Genomic DNA, 24,195 nt, shown 5'->3' on the forward strand with positions numbered 1-24,195 from the left:
CGCACTATTGACTAGTTAAATCCAATGGATACAAAAATATATTTGTAGTGCAAAGAGTGCAGCTATCAGTCTTTAATGAAGTGATAGACAGTTAATGGATGTTGAATAATTTAATTAAAGAAGTTTGATTAATTATTCAAGTATCATTGGAGTTTCAATCTCCAGGTCCATAAGGTCCCCTCTATAGCTCAACAAGGATTTATGAGAATCAAGTTTGTATTAATTTGAATTATTCAAATTAATTAAGGAAATTAATTATATGTGATATAATTAATATAACTTAATTATATATGATATAATTAATATCACTACAAGAAAAACGGGAACTCCCGACGCCGTTTTAATGCATCAGGAGTTAGGTCGTCGGGAGAGACGGTCTCTCCCAACGAAGTAAAGGACCACACACCATACACATACAACTAAAATTAAAATTACATATTGTTTTATGAGATTTTTGTAAGGATGACCATGCTTGCCAATGCAATTTGATTAGCTTTTTGAATTTTTCTTGGCGTCACATATTGTTTTAATTGTTTTTACTCTTATTCTCTCCATTTGGTTTATTTGGTATCTAAAAAACTCTGTTTGTTGTCAAAGAAAGAAGAAACAACTTTGTCATTTATTGTCTTCGTTGTTGTGATTAGAAGCAAAATATGGAGAAAGTAGTGTTGTTTTATTGAGATGATCCTCTCTATTTTCCTTTTAAACGTAAATTATTAATGCAAAAAGCAATAGTTAGCTGCAGTTTAAGTTACACCCAGTTTCATATATTCATTTCTCAAACCATTTTAGGGACAAATTTGAGTTTTATGTGTGTTGGTCATCATTGTTTACTCGTTTAGATGTTCATTACCACCCGTATTGGAGTTTGAACGTGAATTTGAATTGTTTATTGATATAAAATTTCAATGTATTTGTTTTATTATAGTTAGCTGTTCGGAGATGAGCTGGGACAATTGTTGAAGATGCTGTATTGGAGAAGTGTTCTAGATGTTGTTTTCATTTTACTTCTTTTATGTATTTCTGATATGAATGTTTATCGACTTCATTTGGATATTATAATTTTTTACTTGTTATAAAATGGACTTCATTTTCGTTTATTTGAATCTTTATTTGGTATAATATGTTTCACAGGATTCAAATCAAGTTTTAAAAAATTACAAACGATATATTAAATTTTAATACTCCCCACGCATATAGGATCCCCCGACGCACTCTAAAACGGCGTCGGGAGTTATGGTGGAACTCCGGACGCCTATGTGGCATCGGGAGTTAGGGGAACTCTCGACGCTTACATGGCGTCGGGAGTTGTGGGGAACTCCCGACGCCGATGTGACGTCGGGAGTTATGGGGGAACTCCCGAAGCCAACGCGACGTCGGAAGTTAGGGGAGAACTCCCGACGAATTGTAGCTCGTCGGGAGTTTGGATCTGCCGACGCCATATACTAGGTGTCGGGAGTTCCCCCTAACTCCCGACGACGTTCAAAAATTCTTCGGGAGATCCTCTCTCGATGAATTTTCCACACTTTTCCGACGAAATATGACGTCGGGAGAAGTCAGAATTCCTGTAGTGTATAATGTATTTGATACATAATATAAAGTTTATTTTAGAGGAAGTAAATATTTGAATATGATTCAAATATTAATCATGTGAATTAGATTTGTATAATTAAATTTAGTATAAATGAGATTTATATTAAATACCATGCATTAATAAGAGAATTAAAACTATAGGTTATATTGTATTTGATACAATATTAAACTACAGGTTATGTGTTATATATGATATAACATATAGTTATATATATAATAAGTTAGTTATTATATATATATATATATATATATATATATATATTTAAATTAAAATTAATTAATTTTAATTTTAAAGGGAGGATAATAACTTCCCTCCCATTGATTTTCTTTTAATCTCACGTAGAAGAGTGGTGTAGTTGGTGGTGATAATCTTCCTCATAGAAGACTTGTGACAGAGACCTTCTCTGGTTTTAGTAATCTCTTTGAAATTCTCCCAATCATTCTCTTCTCCTCTCAACTCTCCCTCTTCCAAAAATCACAGAGTCCACACCTCTTGTGATTCTCAACCCTACAGAGAATAGAAGGTCTCAGTTGTGGTGATGCGCTTCTTAGATTATTATAACTTTTGGAAGTTTGCTTGTTCGTGACCAAAGAAGAGGAAATTTGTGAAGGTTGTGAGTTCTTCAAGGGTAAGTAAACTCTAACCCTATTTTTCTCTTTAATTGCATAATATAATTTTGTTGGATTATGCATATTTTGTTATGTAAATTTTTCATTCTATGAAAATTAAAAATTGGGCCGATCCTCGCTTCCGCTGCGGAACTTCATCGTTCCTTCCATTAGTATCAGAGCGTGGTTTTTGGTCCCAAATTTTAATTTTTTCCATAATTTTTTTTTACAGATTTATAGTGGGTTGCATTCTATAAAAATTTGTTAATGTGATGAATGTATGGAATGAATTTTTGGTTTTCAATTTTTGGATGTCTGTGGGATTGGACTTTAGATTTATTGCTTTTCTTTACAAATTAGTTTGTAAGGATACAGTGTTTTGGGCATTTAATTGCAATAGAGTTTGAATTTTATAAGTCTTGTGTCGTTCGTGATCATTCTGGTGATTTTCTGAGGCCAAAATCGGAGAAGATTCGACGGATTTTGCAACTGTACAGTAGCATTACAACGATGTGCTCTAGCGTTGTAACGCTCCAAAACGAAAAAAAAATTCTGGTTCGCACGCCGTTTGGTTCAAGTTGCATTTGGTTCGTGTTCGGTTCACTTGGTTCGAGTAGTTTGAGGGTGGTATGGGTGCTGGACGGTCCGGTTCAAGCGGTTCAAGGTCTGGTTCATTTATTTTGAACTGGTTGGCTATTTATTATGTAATAGTTAGTTGTTTTTAATTATTTAAATTAATATAAATATTATATTAATTTAATTAATTTCTTAGGAGTCCAATCCTGGTCCAATAATTATTGTGTAAATTATGCATTTGATGTATGATTTAATTTTATTTATATATGTCATAATGTATGTCATATAGTAAAATCTCACTATAGGTTATGTATTATTCATGCATCATTTATATTATAAATGTTATAATATATAGTTGTATGATTTATTTTATAGTATGCTCATGCATCATATAATATAAGTGTTATAATATATGTTTGCATGCATTCATAACATAGTCATGCATCATTTATATTATAAGCATTATAATATATAGTTTGAATGTATGGATGAATATATGTTATTAGTTATTTCATTACTTTAGTATATAAGTATTATGTATGTTTAGTATATAAGTGTTATGTATGTTAAGTAATGAAATGGAATTGTATAAAGCATGAAACCACTTTAGGTTTTTTTTTTAATTGTTATAATTTACCTAAGTATGCTTTCAAATGCAATAGTTAGTTTTAATTTAATTCATTTCTTTTATAAAGGTTACAATTAAATAATTAAGATCAATAATTTAGAATTGCATGCAAACCTTAGGTTAAAATCATTTTAAAAAAATATTTTTAAAATATGATTCACATAGACCTAAAATCACATTTTTAATTAGACCAGAAACAAGTTTAATCTTTTAATCAGTTCAATAGGATTAAATTAATTTTAATTAAATGTATCTAATAAAGGACCTTTTGTCTAGGCTAGTTCTGTCTAGGTTGGGGTATTTAAGCTATCGGAAACGGAACACCCTTACCTGGGAACTGATTTGGAAAGGTGAATTAGATAGATTTGCTATGCAATCATTGACTAAAGTTTATTAAAGTGCTTAATGAACATTAAAGTTGTTTAACTATCCAAAGTTAGTGTTACTTTTGGGCAAATTTAAACAACCACTTAGTAAAATAATTAGCTGTATTTTTTTTAAATTAAATTAACCCTAGGTAAAACACTTAGTGAAAGGAAAATGGGGTATATGGTACTTCATTTTTTTCTTTTTCACGTTTCTTCCTATAAGTTCACACTATGAGATCTATACTTGGCCTCGAGGCATCTTTGTTTGTGTCCCCCTGCGGATGGTATGTGTATAGATCTATACCGAGGTAAATGATGAGAGTGTTTATAGTAAGTGGGAGTGGGAGTGTGTCAATACATCCCACAATCTCTCTTATTAGTTTGTAGTAAATTTTTATGCTCGACCTCGAGGCACCTTTGCTTGTGTACCCCTACGGATGACATTTGCATGACTCTTTACTCAAACTCTAGAAATGGATAGGATTGCTTTAGCTTTTGCCTCAATCAGTTTTTCTCTATGGTTAACTCATTAGGGCAAAACTCTAGAATCTAAAATGAAATGTTACATTTACAAGAAAATGTTAAGCCAATTAATAGTTTCTGGACCGAACAATGGTGACTGATATTTATAGTAACAAAGAGTTGTTCTGTATATTGGTTGAGATGGTCTCATTTTAGTGAAGGTGTAAACCCCGAACCTTACTTTCCCTACTTGAATATGTTTATTGATGTGATTGTATGGCCAATGGATTAACTTATGAGTTAATATCAAATTATAGGGAAATGGGTGAGGAATAAGGAAATTAAGAAGAAAAAATCTAAGTATTGAAACATAGCTCTCGGGTGAGGTTGAGTTAGTTTAATAAGAGAGAAAATTTGGCTAAGTGTTGCTATGGAGTTTCCATATGCGTTAGCCTTAGGTTGGGTGTGGAGGTGAGATCAATATACATTGGTCTTGCTCTTTGAGTTTAGGCAAGCTCTTGTGGAGGCTAAGTGTGGTCGAGTGTGTGTGTGCTAGGCATTGGAGTTGTGCACACCATGGTGGTCGAGATGGACGCATGTGACCCCATGCATTGACAAAGGTATGTAGCAACCAAGGGCTTGTGAGGTTAAGAGTTAGGTGATGTGATGGTGTTGAAGGCCAAGAGGCCAAGGCGTCAGCCTTAAGCAAGATGTTGAATGAGGCATGAGATGGCGCAAGCGTTGGTCCTAAGGCATGCATTATTAATGGCATGCGTTGTGAGGCTATTATGCAATGAAGCTAGCTGAAGTCAAGACCTTGCGTGGATAACAAAGGGAAGGTGATCAGTATTAAGTACCGTTTAGAAGGCCAGTTTTATTAATTTAGTGGATTAAGCCCACTTAAAGGTTGAAGTGGCAGCTTATTAAGAGATGCATGACTGGCAGATTCGTGTATAAAAAGGAAGGCTGGCTTCAAGAGCTCATTTTGAGCAAACTACTCAAGAAATTGAAAATATTCAAAATTTATTTAAAAGCTAAAGGAGTCTAGTTGATGGTGTAGGGATGCCAGAAGAAGAATTCAACAGGAACAAGTGAGAATTTGAAGAAATTGCAAGAAGGTCGAGCTCTCGATTAATCCAAGGCCAATGCTGAAGATTTGAAGATTTCGGTCAAAATACGAAGAATTTCGAGCTCAAATTTTAAAGTTAGTATGTAAGAAAATTTTCAACAAGTTTGTAGAAGGAAATTTCTTGAGAAGAGCTCTAGAAAATGAGTTATTTAACGAGAAATTTGAATATGAAATTCTTTGAACAAGTAGGCAACTTTTTGAGTTGAACAAGTTAGTAGCTCAAGGTTGGACGTGTGCGTTCGAGCTGAAGCAAGCCTCAACATGTGTTGGGGCTGTGCGTGGGGCTGTGTTGGTGACCATATATGTCTTGGACGCCCAAGGGAAGGTCTAGGCATTGGTGTGCAGCAAGTGGAATGCCTAAGACAAGGCAAGGCCAAGTGAAGCGTGCGTTGACACCATGTGCTAGGTCATGAGTTTATTTATGAAAGCTAGAAGGTATGCATTGGGAGGTGAGGTCACTTTGATAAAAGGTCATGAGTTTATTTATGAAAGCTAAAAGGGAGACCATTTCTAGTAGCTAAAATATAATGTTGTGTCCATAGGATTGACACCAATAGGGGAAGCTTAACATCCATTAAGGAGTTGCCAAAAGCCATGAGTGACTAAGTGTTTATGATGTTTTTAGAAATCTATGTTTCGAATGAAAGATTTATCTCATGCTAATTATTTTACAAAGAGTTTTCCAAGAAAACTTATGAACTTATGATTCCAATGCATGCTAGTTAAAGAAGTCATGAAGCATGATGTGTTTAAACGCATATTAACTCTTTAAAGAGAATTTTTATAACATGTTTTAGTTAGAAACTATTTCAAGAACTTGAAGTATGCGTTGAAAGTTATGTTTAGAGCTTAAATGTTGAACTTCGCTCATATTATTATGATTTAAGCATACTGGTTCAGTAAAAGAGATTTTGATACATCAAGCTCGATACTGAAGGACTTAGAGAAGGTATCTGAGCAGTAGTTGTAGCACTCGAACCTTCACAGTATTCCTTAGGTTAAGAGAAGAACTCATAATCAAAGCCTTGGAAGGAAAAAGTTTGGATGAGCCCCTAAACCATCCCTTGGAGTTAAGAATGCCTGATGGGAACCCAAGCTGAAAAATTTGAAAGCAGAAATTTTGGCTCCCAAGCTGGAAAATTTGAAAGCATAAATTTTGGCTTAGTATTAGAACCATGCTTTGGAGGTGGCATCAAGTAGTCATAATAGTCAAGAAAATGGCTAAGTCTGGAGACCTTATGGTTGACATAGGAATAAAGGAGAAGTTAGAGAAGGAAAGTTTAGCTAAGTGTTAAAGAATTCAAGAGTTGGAAGCACAGTAGGTTGGAGGGTAGAATTTGGCTAAGTGTCAAGACTATGCTTTGAAACTAGAATTGGCCTAAAAATGGAAGAAAACAAATTGGCCAAGTGTTGGGGGACAAGGTAAACGAATAGGCCTAGGATTCCAGAAGGAGACAGGAAACAAGAAGGCTTGGAAAGAGGGAAGAAAAACTGTTGGCAAACTGTGAGTGACTATTCTAACAAAGCTTTAGAAATTATGTTTTTATGCTTCGAGTTATTTGAAACTCTTGTTTGAATGTTTAAGTTATGGTTTTTTAAAGTAAGTTTCAAAACTATTAGATCTAGTACCAAGTTGAGAGTTCTGCGTGCACGTATGACGAGTGCTATACGTTGTGTTGGTTTCGCATTAGTACTAAAACTGAGTGTGTTGAGTTGGTTTCACCTCAGTAAATGAAGGTGTGAGTATAGTTCACCTCATTACCTGGGAGTATGGAGTTGGTCTACCTCAGTACAAGTTTGATGTATGATTTATTATACACTTAGTAAGTTTATTGAAAAGCTTTGCTATATAGTTTTACGTAGTTTTCTTTAAAAGTTTGTTTATAAAATGTCACTTACTGGGCTTCCCAGCTCATATTTTCCCTAGGTAACAAAAGGAACAAACTCCAGGGTGCTACTAAGGTCAAGATCAGCCACACCAACGCACTTCCGAGCTTAAGTTGTTGTTATGTGTTTTTGTAGTTAAGTGTCTATAATTACTTAGTTAAGTTATGGATTGTATAAACTTTGTATTGTTGTAATAACTAAGTTTAGCCAAAATCTATTGTTATATTTACTTGACTCAATGATGAAGAAGAGTTGAGGTGAGATAGGTAGTAGTTATCACAAAAGGATGGTATCTACCATCCTCATGCCTCCTTTCGGGCTCGAGAGGTAAGCTCGTGAAGGGGTGTGACATGTGCTCTCAAGATTAATTTGTTGGGGTTGATGTCCTAAATCTCATGGATCTTGTAGTTTGTCATTGTAATATACAAACGATAATAAAATCTGAGGCATCTTATTCGACATTTAGTAGTATTTGCCCACAAAAAAAATAAACTAACATCCAAGGTTATCTTCTGTAGCTTAAACATGTATGTAGAGACATATAGGAGGATCATGTTTAAGTGTCAACCTAAATGATTTGTAGTAGATGGATAAGGCTGGATACCTTATTCTAGTGACACTACGAATACGACCCGTTTTGTAAATGTTACAATTATTATAAAGTGATACAAATGATCTAATCCTGATTATTTATGTAGAGACATGTGAGCGGGAGTGTTCTATACAGAAAGGTTTGTATAAGACCGGACCACCAAATGAATAGTCTCATTATATAATGTTGTTAATAATAGAGACTTACATTTCATTAGAATGACCGTAGATGACATGACCTGAATCCTGAGTGAGTTGTAAACTCCTGCCTGTGAAGGCAGTCCTTTGCTTTGTATGGGTGAGGGTGGCCAGATCGTCAGCTCGACAAGCCTACCATTTTGGGGATTCTTCTTACTGGGGAGTTGGGAATACAACTACACAAGACGGAATTCATTTCTTCCCCAACGTTGGAAAAAGTAGATAAATTGCTCCCGTAAGGGCTGATTCTGGGGCTTGAACAATGTGGTGTCACACCCTCTCTTGGCCCGAGAGGGGTATGGTCATAGTTGGACTATGACTTATTGTTCAGGAATCAGTAGTACTTGAGGAGTTAGATGTAACTACAAGGGCAAAACAATAATTTTGATCCAGATGTACTTACGAACAATTTGTGAAGGGTAATCGCACTGTTGTCTAGTTATATCCAATGGACACAGAAATATATATGTAGTGCGAAGAGTGCAACTATCAGTCTTTAATGGAGTGACCAACAGTTAATAGATGTTGAGTAATTTAATTAAAGGAGTTTAATTAATTATTCAAGTACCATTGGAGCTTCAATCTACAGGTCTACAAGGTCCCCTCTGTAGCTCAACAGGGATTATTGAAAATTAATTTTGGATTAATTTGAATGGTTCAAATTAATTGAGGGAATTAATTATATGTGATATGATTAATTTAAATTAATTATATATGATATAATTAATTTAATGTATTTGATACATTATAATATAAATTTTATTTTGAGAAGAATTAAATACTTGAATATGATTCAAATACTAATTATATGGATGTGATTCATATAATTAAATTTAGTATAAATGTGATTTATATTAAATGTCATGTATTATTGAGAGAAATTAAATCTATAGGGTATATTGTATTTGATACAATGTAAAAACTACAGGTTATGTGTTATATTTGATATAACATATAGTTATATATATACATATAATAAGTTAGTTATTATATATATATAATTATTATTTAAGTTAATTAATTAATTTTAATTTAATTTTTGAAATTAAAGGGAGCAAAATAACTTTGCTCCCCTTAATTCTCAATCAGGTTAACATGGTGAGTGAGTGGTTTTTGTTTTTTTATCTTTTTCTTCACAGAAGAGGAGATAAGAGTAGAGATCTGTGTTTTTTTCCTAGAAGAGCTTCCCCAAAAAAAAAAAAATTTCCTTCCCTCTCAAAATTCTCTCCCTCTCCCAAGAACATGTAGAGCCCACAACTCTTGATATTCTCACCCTACCCTAAGAGAATATAGAGGACGATTTTGTGGTGGTGGCCATTTTGGATTACTACTTTCTTGGGAGTTTTTCGAATTGTTCGTGATTGATCGAGGAGGAGATTCGTGAAGAAGTTGTTCTTCAAGGGTAAACAATTCCTAACCTTAATTCCTTCTTTTTGTATGTTGTAAAATTAGTATGTGAATTGCATATTTTTCCTCTTTATTTTTAATTATGTGAAAATAGTGAATTGGGAACAATCCCCGATTCCACAGTGGACCTCACAATTCCTTCAATTGGTATAAAAGCGGAAGTTTTTTTTGTCCCAATTCTAATTTTACAGAATTGAATTTATAGCTAATGATGGGTTCTGTACATTTACTGCATTTAGGATTGATGAATGTATGTGGAATGTAAATGCTTTGCAATTTTTATTTTTTTGGGATTGGACTGTTTAGTTTTATTGCATTTCTTTACAAATTGGATTGTGAGGGCCCGGTGTTTTGGGCATTGCAATAGAGTCTGTAATTTCATTGTCTTGTGTCGTTTGTGTTGATTCCGGTGATTTTTTTGGAGAAAACGAGGCCGAATACGGAGCAGAATCGAAAGATCACGACTGTACAACACGTTGCAACATTATGCCCTGTTCAGTTCGTAGCCCAACTAGTTTGCGTCCGATTCGCTTGGTTCAAGTGGTTCGCGAGCGGTTTGGGTTTTGAGCGGTCTGGTTCGTATGGTTCAAGGCCCAATTCACTTGTTTTGAATCGGTTTGACTATTATATATGTAATAGTTAGTTTTTTATTAATTAAATTTAAATAAATATTATATTAATTTAATTAATGGAGGAAGTCTAATCCTGGTTCATAAATTGCTGTTTAAATTATGCATTTGACGTATGGTTTAATTTTAATTATATATGTCATAATGTATGCCATATAGTAAAATCTCACAATAGGTTATACATTATTCTGATGGAATGTACAAGCATACAACAGAAGCAATCAGAATAAAAAAAACACTCTAGTTACACTTAATTTGAGTTCTAAAAGCATGCATGAAAACAAAATCAAAGAGAAGGGTTTCATGAACTTATACTTTTGAAAATTCCTCCAAATCCAAGCTGCTCTCCACGAATTTGAACTTCAAATCAACAGTGGACCACCAAGAGATCTGCTCTACTATTCTCCAACTTGGATTTGAGTGGTGGAACTCAGATTGAAGGGAATTGAATGAGGAAACAAAGAGAGTTTCGAGAGAGTGGAGAATTTCTGCAGAATTCCATAAATTCCAACAACCTCACAGTTTTTTCTCAGAAATTTTATGTCTTTTATGTATCAAATACATGCAAGCACTTCAATCTCAGCCATTGACACTTCAAATGGCACTCACATGAAGAACTAGGTGCTGATTTTGCGTTTAATCCACCAAGCAACCAAAATTGTAGATTTTTCCATTAACCAAATCAATTTTCAATTTTCAATTGATTTAATTTAAAAAATTAATCAAATACAAAATTCAATTTCTAAAAAATGAATTTAAAATTGACAAGTAATTTGATTTTAATTAATTAAACAAATTCAATTAATTAAATAATAATTTAATATTAAATATTAAATTAATCCAACACCTATATCATACATGGATCTTATTCATGTAATTAATATTTAAATCAATATTTAAATATTTTAAAATCTCAAATTCCGTTTAATTTTGATAAATTAAACGTTAATTATATCGAATATAATAATCTAAACCCTAATTTGAAATTGAACAATTCAAATTCAAACCCTAATTTAAAATTTGAACACTTCAAATTGAATTCCCAAATTGAATTTGAACGCTTCAAATTCACTCAATATACTAATCTAAGATTAACAAGCTAGTAGAAGGACCTTATGAACCTACAGATCATGAGCTCCAACTATTTAAGATTAATTGACTAAACTCTTTAAACCAAATTAATCAATATTCATTAACTATTGAGACACACCACTATAGCTCAGTAGTTGTACTTTCCTCACTATAAATATATTTCTGTCCATTTAATTTAACCATGATCAGTAAGTCGACCATTCACAGGTTGTTTGTAATATCGGTTGGGTCAAATGTTATTTTACCCCCGAAATTACATCTTGCTCCTTAAGTCCCACTGATCCTCTAATGAACAATTAGTTTGTGATCCAATCACTAAATCGAGTCCCTCTCGGGCCAATCGAGCCCCTTGTTCAAGATTTAGCACTTAAGAGAATAACCTCTCTACTATCCCTAAATCGGGTAGGTATGAATTCTATCTTGCACCCTATGTCCCCAACTATCTACTCGGTCTTACCCCTGAAATGGGAGGCTTATTAAACCGGCGCTGTTGAGCCAATCCTCACCTATGTAAATCTAAGGATAATCCTGAATAAATAGGAGTTCGTATTTAGCTCAGGATTAAGGTCGAGTTACCTAGGTCATCGATTTGAAACAATCAGTCTTAAACAGTAAACAACGTTACAAAGTAAGAGTGACTTATTTCTAGGTCTGATCTTATGCAAACTCATTTCATAGGACGCCCCCGCTCCTCATGTCACTACATGAACGAATCAGAATCACTTCGTTTGTAGCACTTTCCAACAAATTATAACAACTACAGAGTTGGCTACATCCGATAGTATTACCAGAATAGGACACCCAACCTTATTCATATACTATAGACCGTTTTGGCTATTTACTCGAACTTGATCTATCTTGGTGTCGCTACATAAAGTTCAAGTATTCATATAATCGCCATGAATCTTTAGTTTATTGGATTTAGTCTTAACAAGTGCAATTTACATATTCAACAATAATTTTATTGAATAAATGTCAATAAAAACTTTATTGATAATAGAATATGTTTTAACATTATAAACTGCGAGTTTTAGGACATAAAACCCAACATATTCATACATCATTTGTATTATAAATGTTATAATATATAGTTGCATGATTTTTTATAGCATGCTCATGCATCATATAATATAAGTGTTAATATATGCTTGCATGCATTAATAACATAGTCACGCATCATTATATTATAAAGGTTATAATATATAGTTTGAATGTATGGATGTATGTATGTTATTAATTATTTCATTACTTTAGTATATATAAATGTTATGTATGTTAAGTAATACAATGGGAATTGCATGAAGCATGACACTACTTTAAATAATTTTATAAATGTTATAATTTTATTATGTCATTCAATGCAAAGTATGGTTTTAATTTGTTTCATTTACTTTATAATTGTTATAATAAATGAAATTAGAAATTAAAATCAATAATTCAGAATTGCATGCAAACTTAGGTTCAAATCATTTTTTAAATAGTTTTAAAATATGATTTATATAGACCTAAGATCACAATATTTCTAATGAGATTATAAATTAGTTTAATCTACCCTACAGTGCCTTTTATCCTACCCGACTGAAACGTCATTGCAAAATAGATGTCACATAGGGTGCATTAAATTATTTTGTTGAATTTGATTGGTTTTTCCAAATGGGTAATGCTTGAATACTTATATAAATAAATTGTATATTTCAGCAAATTACAAAATGACTTCCACAACTCTAAATTTACTTGCCGCCGACAAACTCAAGGGTAAAAATTACATTGCATGGAAAAACACTATCAACACTATATTAATAATCGATGACCTAAAATTTGTCCTTACAAAGAATTGTCCTCTTGTTCCAACTCAAAATTCCACTCCAAACGTTCTAGAGGCATATGAGCATTGGGCATGGACAAATGAAAAGGTCCGAGCGTACATCTTGGAAAGCCTTTTTGAAGTCTTGGCCAAGAAGCATGAGCCAAAGCTCACTACCAATGTGATCGCGGAGTCCTTACGGGGAATGTTTGGACAATCATCCTCTCAATTCAGGCACGATGTGCTCAAAATTCATCTTCAATGCCTGCATGCCAGAAGGGACATCTGTTTGAGAACACGTTCTCAACATGATGGTCCACTTTAGTGTGGCTGAGATGAACACGTATGTCACTGATGAGGCCAGTTAAGTTAACTTCATCTTGGAAACTTTACCTGAAAGTTTCCTGTAATTTCGTAGCAATGTTGTTATTAATAGGATTGATTACAACCTAGCCACTTTGCTTAATGAGCTATAGACTTTCCAATCTTTGATGAAATCCAAGGAACAAAAGGGTGAGGCAAATGTTGCCTCATCCTCTAAGAAGTTCTACAGAGGTTCGACCTCTGGAACTACGTCTGTGCATTCTTCTTCCGGTATCAAAATGTGGAAGAAGTAGAAAGGTGAAAAGGGGAAAACTAACCCACTAGTTGCCTAAAGAGGCAAGAAAGTCAAGGCTACAAAAGGAATTTGTTTCCATTACAATTAAGAGGGACACTGGAAAAGAAATTATCCCAAATACTTGGTAGAAAAGAAGAAAGTCAAACAAGGTAAATGTGATTTGCTTGTTTTGGAGACTTCTTTAGTGAAAAATGATGATTCAGCCTGGATAATAGATTCAGGCACCACTAACCATATTTGTTCTTCATTTCAGGAAATTAGCTCCTGGCAGCAACTGGAGGCTGGGGAGATGATGATGCATGTTGGAACTAGGCATGTCGTCTCAGCTACGACAGTAGGAGGGCTTCGACTCTACTTACAGAAATCTAATATTTTATTAGATTATTTATATGTGGTTTCAAGCTTGAAAAGGAACCTTATTTCTGTAAAATGTCTTCTAAAACAACAATACACTTTAAATTTTCATGTAAATAAAGTGCTTGTTTACAAGAATGGAGTACACAATTGTTCTACTAATCTTGAAGATAATTTATATGTGCTAAGACCGTTAGAAACTAAAGCTCCCCTAAATACCGAATTGTTTAAAATTGCGATAACTCAAAATAAAAGTCAGAAAATTTCTCCTAAAGAAAATGCCCATCTTTGGCACCTAGGATTAGGACACATAAATCTCAATAGGATTGAGAGACTGGTCAAGAATGGACTTCTAAGTGAGTTAGAAGAAAATCTAAATGCCCATTTATCTGTAGTTTCTCTGGACATCTCACTTAATACTAGCCGACTACGAGGTTGATGATTTTTAATGTGGTCTTCCTAAAAAAATATTGCATTTGTCGACACAAATACTTTATCTTCTTGGGGATCATAAAAATAACCACCTTTTGTCTCTTTAAGATAGCCTATAAATAGGCATACTTTTGAACGGTGTTCCAGCTTCTTTGGATTTTGCACCGACACATGTGTTGGGCATCCCCAAATTCTGAAGTGGCGTAAACTACCTTTACGTCATCTCCATAACTCGTAAGGTGTTTTTGAAACACTTTTTGAGGGAACCATGTTCAATATATACACCACAGTCTCTACTGCAAGACTCCAAAGAGAACTCGACAACTGAACATAACTCATCATAGAACGAACCATGTCCAACAGGGTTCTATTTCTCCTTTCTACAACACCATTTTGTTGAGGTGTGCCAGTTGTTGTGAGTTGAGACTGAATTCCGGGTTCTATCAAATAGTCCTAGAATTTTAAGTCTATCTACACACCACCTCGATCTAATTGAAGTGTTTTAATCTTTTTACTTAATTGGTTCTCAACCTCTGCCTTATATTCCTTGAACTTTTCAAGTGTTTCGGATTTATGATACATTAGGTAAATGTAGCCATATCTTGAATAATCATCGATGAAGCTGATGAAATATTCATAATATTCATACCCTCCTCTCACTTTAACATTTATCGGACCACAAAGGTCTGAATGTACCAGCTCTAAGGGTTCTTTGGTTCTAAGACCTTTTCCAGTAAAAGATCTTTTGGTCATCTTACCCTCAAGACAAGATTCACATGGCGATAAGAAGCTATCTTCTAACTGGTTTAGAAGTCCACTCTTAACCAATCTCTTAATCCTATTGAGATTAATATGACCTAGTCTTGTCTTAGGTGCCAAAGATAGGCATTTGGAGAAATTTTTCTTTTCTTATTATGAGTTTCAGCTGTTTTAAACATCTCTATATTCAAAATGGCTTTTACCTCAGTTGGTTTTAACATGTATAAGTTATTTTCTAAATTTGAAGAACATATCTTAATACCTTTCGAAATAATGAACACTTCATTATTTTCAAAAGAAACTTTATAATTATGTTCTAGCAAACACGAGATAGAAATTAAATTCCTTTTTATAGAAGGAATATAATATATATTTTCAAGTAAAATGTATCTATCTCTAACAAATAGCTTCATATCTCCCCTTTAGGTGAAACAATCTCTCTGGTCTCTACCTTAAGGTTGCTTCGCCTTCTGTAAGTTGTCTCCAGGAACTAGTTTCTTGAGCAAAAGCATAGATATGATTAGCGGCACCCAAATCTATTATCCAGGTTAATTTATCAATTTTCACTAAAAATGTCTCAAGCAAATCACATTTATTATGTTGTGCGTTCTTTGTTTCTTTATCTATGACACTCATGATTTCTCGAGCAGAAGCCATGTTCTCAAAGTTCTTAGCTAATATATCATATATATTTTCCAAAATAATGTTTCGGGATTTTTCATTAGCCTTAATCCATCTTTTATATGCATACCAACACTTTTGGTCTGCAGAAGAAGTAGAAGATTGAGGACATTCCTCTATTAAAAAAAAAAAAATCAAATCATCGTTCGCTAGTATATTCGATTTCCATGTTAATTTGTTAAGATCGTTATTCTTATTAGAAGCGAGTGTTTTTTAAAGAAGTCGACATGCTAAAAGTATAAATAAATTCCAATTAGTAAATTTCTTTTAAACCCAATTTAATTTTAGCAAAAGTAATAATGTACCTATTTTCATGATTTATTTGCAACGATACCATAGTCAGTCAGAATAAATGCTACCAAGGGACAGTCAAATACTCTTACTCCAAAATATATCCAAATTCTAATTAGGTCACTAAGTAGAGGCTGCAGTCAAATTTGACTGCCCCTCAGTAGCACTTATTCTAACTCACTATAGTATCGTTGCAAATAGATAATGAATTTTGGGTACATTATTACTTTTGCTAAAATTCAATTAGCTTTAAAAGAAATTTACTAATTAGAATTTGTTTACAATTTCAACATGTCGAATTCGTCAAAATAACATGCTTCCAGTTTAGTTAACAGTAATAATTATTCAACATGGAAATCAAATATACTAGTAAATGATGATTTGAAATTTTTTTTAATAGAGGAATATCCTCAATCTCTCAGTTCTTCTACAGACCAAAAGAGTTGGTATATATATGACAGATGGATTAAGGCTAACGGAAAAGCTTGAAACATTATTCTGGAAAATATATCTAATATATTTGAGAACATGGCTTCTACTCGAGAAATCATGTGTCATAGATGAAAAACAAAGAAAGCACAACAAAGTGAATATGATTTGCTTGTGATTGAAATATGTTTAGCGGAAAATGATAAAAAGACCTAGATAATTGATTCAGGTGCTGCTAATCATATATGTGCTTTCAATCATCGTGCTGCTAATCAAAAGGTATTAAAACTTGTTCAACAAAATTGAAAAATAACTTATACGTGTTAAAACCGACTAAGGTAAAAGCTGTTTTGAATATAGAGATGTTTAAAACAGCTGAAACTCATAATAAGAAAAGAATCTTTTCTCCAAATACCTATCTTTGGCACCTAAGACTAGGTCACATTAATCTCAATAGGATTGGGAGATTGGTTAAGAATGGACTTCTAAACCAGTTAAAAGATAGTTCCTTACTGCCATGTGAATCTTGTCTTGAGGATAAGATGACCAAAAGATCTTTTACTAGAAAAAGTTTTAGAGCCAAAGAACCCTTAGAGCTCGTACATTTAGACCTTTATGGTCCGATAAATGTTAAAGCGAGAGGAGGGTATGAATATTTCATCAGCTTCATTGATGATTATTCAAGATATGGCTACATTTATCTAATGCATCATAAGTTCGAAACACTTGAAAAGTTCAAGGAATATAAGGCAAAGGTTGAGAACCAATTAAGTAAAAAGATTAAAACACTTCAATCAGATTGAGGTGGTAAGTAGATGGACTTAAAATTCTAGGACTATTTGATAGAACACGGAATTCAGTCACAACTCACAACACCTGGCACACCTCAACAAAATGGTGTTACAGAAAGAAGAAGTAGAACCCTATTGGACATGGTTCGTTCTATGATGAGTGATGCTCAGTTGTCAAGTTCTTTTTGGGGTCTTGCAGTAGAGATTGCGGTGTATATATTGAACATAGTTCCCTTGAAAAGTGTTTCAGAAACACCTTACAAGTTATGGAGAGGACGTAAATGTAGTTTGCGTCACTTCAGGATTTGGGGATATCTAACACATGTGTTGGTGTAAAGGTAGTCTAAGATCTTGTAGATCAACCAGAAGGGGTAAAACCCATTGGTTGCAAGTGGATCTACAAGAGAAAGTGAGACCAAGTTGGTAAAGTAAGCTAGACTCATGACAAAAGGGTTTATCCAAAGAGAGAGGTAGACTATGAAGAAACCTTCTCTCTGGTTGCCATGATCAAGTTGGGTTTCTTGGGTTCACGTTGTCTTAATTGAGGCTAAGTTAGTGGGTGAAAACAAATTTAATTATATCATTTAAACTCCCCTTCACTTGTGGGCTTGAAATATGGAAAATGCCCAACAAGCGGAAATGAATTTTAATTGGGGAGGAAACATAATGCAGAGGCTTGAACATAGGATCTCCCTAGACCGCCTGCTCTGATACAATGAAATTTTCTTTATTTCTCAAATTGAATCCATCTATCCATCTAACTAATTAACTCCCATATATATAAGGGAGGTCAGACCTAATATAATAAGGAAACCATCTATCCTAAATATATATATATATATATATATATATATATATATATAAAATCCTATAATAATTATAAGATTATCCTAACTTTTAAATACATCGCAACAATATTTAAAGAGATGACATACAATGTTTTAAAAAGAGAGAGAGAGAAATGAAATATCTTATTTGATGATATCACTTTCAAATCTCTTGAAAATATATTAAAGAGAGACATGCATAATAATATACAAATAAATAAATAAAAATCAACCTTATTGAGCATTCCAAAATTTATATAAAAATTAAAAAAAAATTGTAAAATTATTGATTGTATTTTGAAATTAAGTCCCAAGAAATAAAAATCTAGACACATCATAATATTTAAAAAGATGACAAACAATACTTTTTTTAAAAAAAATGGGAAAAAAATGAAATACCTTATTTGGTGATACGTTTGTCACTGTCAAATCACTTAAAATAAAAATCTTATTGATTAAAGAGAAACATAAACAAATCTAATAAAGAGAAAAAAACATAGATGAAAGACCTTATTTGATGATATCACTATCAAATCTCTTGAAACAAAAAAAAAAAAAACACTAGTAATTAAAGAGAGACACGCATAATAATATACAAAAAATACGAACTTATTGGGCGTTTCAAAATCTATATGAATTTTTTTAAAAAAAAAAATCCCTAGTAATTAAAGAGAGGCACACAAAATAATATACAAAAAAAACAAACTTATTGAGTGTTCCAAAATGTATATGAAAATTTTAAAAAATGTAAAATTGTTGATTGTATTTTGAAATTTCGTCCCAAGAAACAAAAATCTAGGCGCATCACAATATTTAAAGAGATGACAAACAATACTTTAAAAAAAATGAAATACCTTATTTGATGATAAGTTTGTCACTAGAAAATCTCTTGAAATAAAAATCCTAGTGATTAAAGAGAGACATACAAAACAAATTTAAAAAAGAAAAAAGAAAAACCATAGATGAAATAACTTATCTGATGATATCACTATCAAATCTTTTTGGAAAAAAAAAAACCCAGAATTAAAGAAAGTTAGACATAATAATATACAAAAAGTATAAACTTATTGCTTGTTCCAAAATCTATATGAACATAAAAAAAATTTGTAAAACTGTTGATTGTATTTTGAAATTACGTCCCAAGAAACAAAAGTTTGGACGCATCATAATATTTTAAGAGATGGTAAACAATACAAAAAAAAAGAAAAAATAACAACAAAGAGATGAAATACCTTATTTGATGATACGTTCTGCCAATCTCTTGAAATAAAATCCCAGTGATTAAAGAGAGAAATACAAAACAAATCTATAAAAGAGAAAAAAACCATAGATGACATACCTTATTTAATGATTGTATGTTTCATCTGTCTTCCAAATGTGCGGGAGGGATTATGTTATACGGTCCTTTTGTAGAATCCAAATGCATAAAAGAGATACTTGACTAAGAAGTTGTGTTGGCTGGAGAAAAATATACGTGTATTGCCCAGGGTTAAGGTAAAATGAGGGGCAAAATGGGGAGAAAAGATTCTCTCTCATTGCTCCTTTGAGTATAATATAGATATAGATATAGATAGAAATTTGGATTTGTTACTCAAAAAATAAAAAAGGGACAAATTCGATTTATTTATTTATATATTTTTTTAAAATTTTATTTGAAGAGATAATTGTATAATAGACTCAATTCTATAGTCCAAAATGGTTTTTACCCATTTTTTCTTTTTGCAACTTAAGAATTTTACCGAGCATATCATCAACCAAAGTAACAAAATTACCTTCAAAATAAGACAAAAAAACAAAGGCTAATTGCATAAATGGTATTGATAACTTTTAGAAATATAAGTTATTATAATCTTTTGCTTAGATTAATGAGGGTAGATAAGAAGATTATGGGTCAATTTTGTTAAGAATTTGTGCTAAATATTAAACTTGCACTGAAGAATCTAAAAAACACCTGCTGACTGCATATCCTGAGTTATGTTGCGCCAAAGTGTATCTTGCAGATTGATCGTCGGACTTTGTCGCATGCACAGAACCCCTACCCGACGAACAAATAATTCGTCGCATGCCTCAGGAACTCTGAGCCGGTACCAATGATCTTCTGACAAGTATCCAGAATTATGATTGATATGCCGACATCTGCACCTATTGTGTCAGACAATAACTACTTATCAGAGCAGGAATACCACCAATAATCAGCACACGACTCTATAAATAGAGCCTTGACACCATGAAGAAGGGATGGACTTTTAGACCCAGAAACTGAGATTTTCATGAGAGAAAATTCCACCTCCATATTTCACCCCGATTCTTCGTCGGAGCTCTACCAGAGCAAGAGTCTGAAAGAGCCTTCTCCATTCACCCAACTATTATATCACCAGCAGCCTTGACATTCATTTATTGAAAGCAAGAGATTGCTAACAACTGCCATTCACCTTATCTCTTTACCTCTTTAGTTTTTGTATTGCATTTCGTTTAAGAGATTGCTCATCTATGTATTCAACTCTATATTTCTATTTTAATATCATCATATCCACTTTCATCATCTTCTCTATCTTTACTTTCACTTTATCTGTTGTCATGAGTAACTAATTCTAACGGGGTAAGGGGGAAGATTAATATCATGATCTAAGTAGAATCTGTGGAAGTTATCTTGTTTGTTTAATATATGAGTATTAAAATCCTTGCCTATGAGTACTTAGTGAGTCAAGTAGTTATGACTAACTACCTGAGAAGGAAAGTAGTTGTGGATCTCATTAAGCAAAGAAAGAAGTATTTCTAGAGATAGAAACAAATTAGCAATCTCATTCATGCATCATAGAAATATGATAAGTGTGGCTGGCCATCTAGAGGTGTGCGATAATCGGAAGTTGCGAGTCAAGAAAAACTCTCACGATAAGCTTAATGATGTGGTATTGATCTCCCTCAAACCTTGCCTTCTCCATATAGTTTCTTCACGATAAGACTATCGTTTCTCTTAAGTACTCTCAAAATCTATCTCAAGGACGTCTCTGTTAGTTAGATATTAGATCACGTAAATTAGTTAATCACATGAACTTGACGTTATTTTGACAATATTTGCTTAGCTACACATGCATGTTCACCTATCACTCTTGGTACAAATCCCCATGTTCGACCTTGGGTTATCCTGAGAAACTCGTAAGCTTGTTATACTTGGCTTGATAATGAGAAAACTTGTGATTAGCACATGATTATTGTAACTAGACGTACAATATTAATATCCCATCTTCAATCTAGTGTAGCTCCCAATAGATGCATCATTTTAAAGTGCAACAAGTTTTTGGCGCCGTTATCGGGGATTTGGAAACTGATAGAGTGTTTGGTTTTGTTACTATGCAGGCACCCTTTTTATTTTATGAGTGTCGCAAGCTTAAGTGACAAGTGAAAAACAATGTATAAGTACAGATACAGACCTTGAATTCATTATTGACCCCGAAATCGAAGGAACTTTCCATCGCAGACAAGACAAAACAAGAATAGACATAGAAAGAATATGGCCAATGTGAAAAATATGAACAACCAGGTTGTGGGAAATGGAGCATTCGGACAAGGGCAATAAGACCCCATTTTCTTACTATTGACTGCAACATTTTGATGAAGAACTATGCGGTGCCGAATCTCTATGATTTCTCACCTGGTATCATGAGGCCAACCGTCAATGAGAACGCAAGGTTCGATATTAAGCCAGTGATGCTGAAAATGATTCAAAATGTCAGGCAGTTTGGAGGGTTGCAGGGTGAAGATCCGCACGGCCATTTCACGAGCTTCGTGGAAATGTGCAACACATTTTCCATTCCAGGCGTAACACCAGAAGGAATTCGACTATCTCTCTTTCTTTATACTCTCTATGACGAGGCTAAGAAATGGGCCTATTCTCTTAAACCAAATGAAATTTTATCCTGAGACCAGTTAGTTGAGCGCTTCATGAAAACAATTTTCCCTCTGGCCGTCAACACAAGGAGACAGCGGGACATTTTGAATTTCGAGCAAGGAGACTCAGAAACTCTTAGCACCACTTGGGTCTAATTCAGGTGTCTTATACGTGATTGCCTGCACATTGGCATTCCTGACTATGTTTTGATGGAGACCTTCTGCAACAAGTTGAACAGAGCCACACAGGTGGTAGCAGATGCCTCTACAGTAGGTGGATTTATGGGCAAGACCTATATTGAGGCCAAAGTGATCTTGGATCAGATTTCCAAGAATACAAATGATTGGGTTGATGACGGCTATGGGAACAAGAACGTTGATAGAAGAAAGATGGAAGGAGCAATAGTATAGTCGAACATGATGAATGCATTAGCTACCCAAATGGCTACTGTTACTTCCCTTTTGCAAACCATGGCAATAAACCAAGGGGCGTTGAATACGAATGTTGCTTAGCTGAATACCATGACGCAAGTTGCGCCAACAAGAAGTATACAAAGTGGGCATCCCAACTCAGCTGAGGCCTACCCGCATAATCCCCAAACAGTTTTTTCCATTCACAATAACCTGTTCAGTACACCTATAATCAGGTTGGAGGAACCATCCTAATTTCGTTTGGGGTGGAAACTAAGACTACTATAGGCAAAAGAACATGCATCAATAGCAGCAAGCGCATAGAGGGAATCCTCAGGGATTCAGTCAACATCCTCAAGGCCATCAGCAACACCAAAATTGACAATAATATAATCATAATTAGGCATCTAGTTCCAACCCATCGCCATCATTGGTAGCACTCCTCAAGGAGTACATTCAGAAAAACGATGCATTAATTCAGTCGCAAGCCTCCTCCATATAGAATTTAAAGTTCATCTGGGGTAGATTGGCAACAATTTGAAAAGTAGGAAACCAGGCACTCTACCAAGTAACTCTAAAGCTCCCCACAGAAATGGAAAAGAGCAGTGTCAAGCTATGACACTACGTAGTGAAAAGACGACATCTAATGCGACAGCTGAACCCAGAGAAGCTAAACCAGTAAGATCACAGACTCCCACAACAAAAGAAATTGAATTTCCATTCACCTCAGACAAAATCGACAACCATGACTCAATTATCTTGACTTAACCAAAAACCATCCAGCAATTTCGTCTAAATCCTTAGATCAAACTTCTGATAATGTAAATTCTCAAAATAAAAACTCTTCCTAACCAACCAGTCTAGAACATATGTCGCAAGCACCTGATGTGACAAAAGAACAAAAACAAGCAAGCAAAGTCTTGCAAGTTCCACCTCCCTACCCCAGCAGACTGAAAAAGAAAGACGACAGTTAGCAGTTCATGAGATTCCTGGACGTTTTTTGAGACAACTTCACATTAACATTCCTCTCATAGAAGCTCTAGAACAAATGTCGAGTTATGTGAAGTTCCTAAAAAAAATTCTTTCAAACAAACGTAGGCTGGGTGAATTCGAAATTGTCGCGCTGACGCATGAATGCAGCGCGCTATATAAAAATAACATCCCTACAAATCTATTATCCAAGAAGCTTCACTTTTCCATGCTCAATTGAGGGAAAATAAGTCGGCCATGCGTTATGTGACTTGAGTGCAAGCATCAACTTAATGTCGTTATCCATTTTCAAGAAGTTAGGGATAGGTGAGGCCAGACCCACCACAGTAACCCTACAACATGTTGATCAATCCATAACGTATCCTGAGAGGAAAATCAAAGACCTGCTTGTTCAAGTAGACACATTTATTTTTCCTGCCAATTTCATTAATTTGGATTACGAGGTGGATACTGAAATTCCCATCATCTTGAGGCGTCTATTTTTTGCCATAGGGTGAGCATTGATAGATGATCAGAAGAGAGAGCTGACCATCTGCATGAATGATCAACAAGTTAAATTCAATGTGTTTAATGCATTGAAATATCCAGATGAATTGAAGACATGTCAATGCATTGATGATGTGGAAATTGGACATTGGAAATTGTTGAAAAGTGAGTTGGAAGGGGAAGGGAATAACCTGGCCATGGAAGAAGTTCATGTGTTGATAAAATCTAACCCTGGTTTCGAACCCTTGAATTTGACTGGACGAC

This window comes from Benincasa hispida, chromosome 7, assembly GCF_027475165.1.
Source record: "Benincasa hispida cultivar pf3 chromosome 7, pf3_genome.v1.1, whole genome shotgun sequence".
In the NCBI taxonomy this organism is placed as follows: domain Eukaryota; kingdom Viridiplantae; phylum Streptophyta; class Magnoliopsida; order Cucurbitales; family Cucurbitaceae; genus Benincasa; species Benincasa hispida.